A 5,363-nucleotide genomic window follows, 5' to 3' on the forward strand; every position below is an offset into this window, starting at 1 on the left:
CATTATTGTGGTAGTAGGGATACAGTGGGAATAACCATCACTTATCCATGTGTTGTAAATGAATTTGAGAACAGGAGAGTAAATTGAGAAGTATGGGTTTAACAACCAATGGAAAATGAAAAGACCGAACTAGAAATCGAAACGTATGGATTATATATATCAGAGATTTTTCTTAGAGTGGAAGCTAGGGCATGAGAAGGGTTCTAAGGAAAAGAAAGTTTGCTAGGATTGAGCTATTTTGAGGCAGGTTTACTACTCATCCTCTTGGAGCAATTCTTTTTTTGTTATTTGGGCATAATCATTCCTAATTGCAAATTTGATTTCTAAAATTGTGAAGCAGATTGTTTTCTTATTCGGAATTGCTTGCCAAACTTGGATTTGTGTTTGGTGCCATGAATTAATGAATGGGTATGTTTTTGCTAGTGGAAAATAAATGATTCCAAGTTTTCCTTCTCATTCTCTTTGTGAACTTAAGATGTTTGTAAATATGCCTGTGTGATATTTGATTCATTCCAAGCTTTTGAGACATAAAACCATGTTCTGCTCTTATACAACAGAAATGATGATTTTAAATACATTTTTAACACATGTCTTTGGTCGTCACTTTACATTGAATAATTTTGCTTCTTACAAGTTTGTAAACATTGATTTCAAATATGAAACCTTGCTGAATTTGGGTGATTGTAAACCCCATATGCACTGTACTCATAACTCCAGATGGGTTGTTTGATTGAATGGTGAACCATTTGTATGCTTTTGAAAATGAGTTTCACTTTGTTGATAATAAAGCAAGTTTTGTGAAGAAAACTTATTGATTTCATGTCTTACGTTAATTGGAACATAGTTCCATCTTACGCCGGGTAATGATCCCCGATATAGAGAAATGGGTAATGATCCCCATGGGAACGTAGTTCCCGACCATCGATGGCGGCTGTCCGTGCCGAGAAACGATAGGTGGGTGTACGAACCAAGGTTTTCGTTTCGTGGACTCAATGTACCGAAATCTAAATGAATTGATTTGTCGGAGACCTTATTGGTTTGTGAATATATTTGTTGAATGCGCTGCCGATTTGAAGTTCCATTTTTTCTTATTTATATTTTCCTCACATTTTTATGAGATTTGTTTTCCGCATCTCTTTGAGGATGGGAACGTAAGCCTATTGAGCCGTCATCTCACCCCAATTGACGATTTTGCAGATTTTACCGAAGGGCGAAGCAAGTGAGAAGTTGTTGCGTGCATTGCTTTTGTTTCATTTCCATGTAACTTGATGTTTTACTTTGAGAGAATAAATGTGGAATACTTAGGATTATGAACCACTGTTTATAAGTTTTTATTATACATTTGAAGGATTTGTCGAATGGTGATTGTCTTTGGAAGCTTTATTTAAAACTTAATGTTGAAAACCATGCTTTTATGTCACCTGTTTTCTGTGCTCATTTGTCTGCGAAACTGCCGCCAGTAGCAAGGGATTTAAATAGTACTTCCTTGACATGAAATGTTCATATATGTCTCCACTATAATTTGTTAAAAGGGCTTAGCTTTCAGAGTTATAATTTAGGAGATTTGTCACCTGAAACACAGTATGTCATAACTGAAATCTGTAGCTTTGCAGTTTTGCGACCTACTTTGCCTACACTGTTGACCAACCATTTTAACTCGGAATCTGGATTTTTAAAATGTGTTTGAAAGGTTGTTCTTTCCTCTTTCTAAATTGGTGTGAATCTCTGAATTCCGACTTCTAACGAAGTCTGTGGAGCCTCGACAATGCATACTGTTTGAGACGTCAGTTTTGCGACGTTTCTGTCCAGTTTTTCCACTGTGTAATGTTTGATTTCTACATTTTTGTACTTTGAATTTTACACTTATTAGTGAGGTGCATATAAATTCCAAATTAAATTATATTAGGCCTGAATATTGAATTGTGGACAAAAAAATGTAATCCAAGAAGTAGGTTTAGGCTTCGATACCCGCCCGTAACCTCTAGAATTCGGGTTAAATCCATGATCCGAATTTTGGGGTGTTACAGAAGTGATCATATGGATAACCATTGGTTAACTATTTGTGAACCAACTAAGTGTACACGTTTAGGTACGGTTACTCAAACCTAAATGAAATAAATTCGTGTGTGACAAGCTAAGTTTTGATCTAACAGTTGAAAGATATTAGCTTGTATCTAATCAGGTTTTCATCTAACGATGAGTATTGAATGCTTTGTTACTAATCTAACATATATTGCAAACCTTGATTTGAAAACTATACAAGGGAGAACTCTAGCAACTGGAAAAACTAATCCCCACACCTCCTGTGTGATACTAGTTGGTTTTGATAGAGTCAATTCTCCTTTAACCTTAGGTTTCTTCTCGAGACCATGTAGGTTATCGACTTAAAGACTTCATTGGGATTGTGAAGCCAGACGAAACTACTTCTCTTGTAGTTGAGCGATCTGATCTTGCCATTTTCTATCGTACGAGTTCAGTTGAATAATTGACTTGAGATTATATCTCTGATAGGGCAAGATAAAAAGAAATCACAAACATATTCGTCTCATCATTTGTGATTCCACAATATCTTGTTTCGCTACCATACGATTAAGATTATTGTGAGGTGATTGATAATACTAGGCTGTTCTTCGGGAATATAAGTCCGGGTAATCAATTAGTTCCTGTACACCTTGATTTTTATCAAAAGACGGAACAAACTCTTAGGTTTATTTGTGGGAGACAGATTTATCTATTATCGTAGACTTTTTTGTGTGATACAGATTTGTTTATTCAAGTCTTCGACTTTGGTCGTAGCAACTCTTAGTTGTGGGGGAGATCAGCTAAGGGAATCAAGTGCGTAGTATCTTGCTGGGATCAGAGAATTAAGGAGCGCAACTGTACCTTGAATCGGTGTGAGATTGATTAGGGTTCAACTACAGTCCAGACCGAAGTTAGTTTGTAGTAGGCTAGTGTCTGTGGCGGCTTAATACAACATGGTGTTCAATCTGAACTAGGTCCCAGGGTTTTTCTGCATTTGCGGTTTCCTCGTTAGCAAAACTTCTGGTGTCTGTGTTATTTCTATTCCGCATTATATTTTGTTATATAATTGAAGTATCACAGGTTGTGTGTTGTATCGATCAATTGTGAAATCCAACCTTTGGTTGTTGATTGAAAATTGATTGATCCTTGGATATTGGTCTTTGGTACCATCCAAGTTTATATCTCTTGTATTTAATAAAGACTCGCAGATTTCTATTTGCTTGAGTATAGATTAAATCAAGAGATCGAGATATTAACTCCTTGATATACTTTTTATTAAGATTGAGTCTGACTGTCTAGTTCATTCTCTAAAAAGTATATTACAGTTAGTCCATACAGATTGCTAATCGAAATATTGGGTGAGGTTGTTAGACCCCCGCATTTTCAGTAATAAAAGTGTGAAAACATCCTCTAAGTAAATATCTAAAACTAGAGGTTCACTTAGAGGACGTCTAACCTTTTTTTAGCCACGTCATCCTTAAATCAATGGGTTGGAGATGATTTTATATAAATATTGTTATATAACTTATGTGGATTAAGACTTTTTTCTCCACACACATTCCAGGAAAGAATTTTGCTCTAGCGCTATTGATCTAGCAGCACCAATGCCTAACATTTGGCATTTTTCCGATGAAAGCAAGCCATGGCTTAAACCATAGTTACTTCCCAATTTTGTGGTTGCCGTTTTTAAATTGCAAACTTCCACCAGTTCTAAACACTAATAATCCAGGTATCCTTGACCCTACTATTCAAAAGAGGAGCATTCATGGCACATCATAGAATTATACTAACACAAAGATAATTGAATTATCACAGGTTGTGCGTTGTATCGATCAATTGTGAAATCCAACCTTTGGTTGTTGATTGGAAATTGATTGATCCTTGGATATTGGTCTTTGGTACCATCCAAGTTTATATCTCTTGTATTTTCATAAAGACTCGCAGATTTCTATTTGCTTGAGTATAGATTAAATCAAGAGATCGAGATATTAACTCCTTGATATACTTTTTTATTAAGATTGAGTCTGACTGTCTAGTTGATTCTCTTAAAGTATATTAGAGTTAGTCCATACAGATTGCTAATCGAAATATTGGGCGAGGTTGTTAGACCCCCGCATTTTCAGTAATAAAAAGTGTGAAAACATCCTCTAAGTAAATATCCAAAACTCGAGGTTCACTTAAAGGACGTCTAACCTTTTTTTTAGCCAGGTCATCCTTAAATCAATGGGTTGGAGATGATTTTATATAAATATTGTTGTGTAACTTATGTGGATTAAGACTTTTTTCTCCACACACATTCCATGAAAGAATTTTGTTCTAGCAGCACCAATGCCTAACATTTGGCATTTTTACGATGAAAGCAAACCATGGCTTAAACCATAGTTACTTTCCAATTTTGTGATTGCCGTTTTTAAATTGCAAACTTCCACCAGTTCTAAGCACTAATAATCCATGTATCCTTGACCCTACTGTTCAAAAGAGGAGCATTCATGGCACATCATAGAATTATACTAACACAAAGATAATTCGGTAATCACTATTAGACGACATGCAAAACAATCCGAAGGAATGATTCTACTTACAATCTAAAAAAAGTAGAGCGGCCAAAAAATTCTTCGCAAGTAAGGTATTTTCAGAATCTTCTCCACAGATAAATGAAAGTCCTAACAATGATAAAAGGTAAACGAGATGAAGAATAAAGTGACATGATAACCATTTTGAAATTTTAGATTTTACTAGTATTGGCGCTCATCGCCACCAGGTTTATATCATGTGACAACAACTTTTTCCTTTTCAACTCTTGAAGTATAACACAACAAATAACACATTGATGTTGCCAGTAAACTTATCAAAAAGAGAAAGAAGCCTCAGTTGAGGTTACCTTCTATCCTGGCTTCCATCTCGATTTGAAAGTATTTACATCATAAACGGCAACCGCAAAATTCCATGTTAATTTTTGCCACGGTCTGTTTACATCATAAAAGGCAACCAAAAATATTTCATGGTTTGCTTTCGTTGTTTGTGAAAGCTCGTTTATGTGATGATCAAGAACCGCTACTAAAAACCGGAAAATAATTATGGTTTAAGTTTGGTTTGCTTACATCACAAAATGCCAAATGTTAGGCATTGGTGTTGCTAGATCATAATTGATCTAGCAGCCGTAGCAAATTTTTTTCCCACATTCCATTGGAGAAACTGTGCTCTAAATCAAAATCAAATCCCAAACCTTGTCTAGACTCCCAAATTGGGTTGGTGAGCCATATGGTAGTCATCACTGTGCCCCACCATAAATGTGTACCGTTAGTTAGGACAATAATAAAAACTTGGATAAACTAAATGTA

The 5,363-nt window shown here is 35.5% G+C and overlaps 1 long non-coding RNA gene across 1 annotated transcript; it reads left to right on the forward strand.

The window, feature by feature from the left end:
- The first annotated feature begins 338 nt into the window (after positions 1 to 338).
- LOC113293825 lies at positions 339 to 1,415 on the forward strand. The gene is made up of 2 exons (XR_003332595.1): positions 339 to 408; positions 1,198 to 1,415. It is a non-coding gene; the product is annotated as an uncharacterized LOC113293825 (long non-coding RNA).
- Positions 1,416 to 5,363: the final 3,948 nt, after the last annotated feature.

This window comes from Papaver somniferum, chromosome 7, assembly GCF_003573695.1.
Source record: "Papaver somniferum cultivar HN1 chromosome 7, ASM357369v1, whole genome shotgun sequence".
Classification (NCBI taxonomy): domain Eukaryota; kingdom Viridiplantae; phylum Streptophyta; class Magnoliopsida; order Ranunculales; family Papaveraceae; genus Papaver; species Papaver somniferum.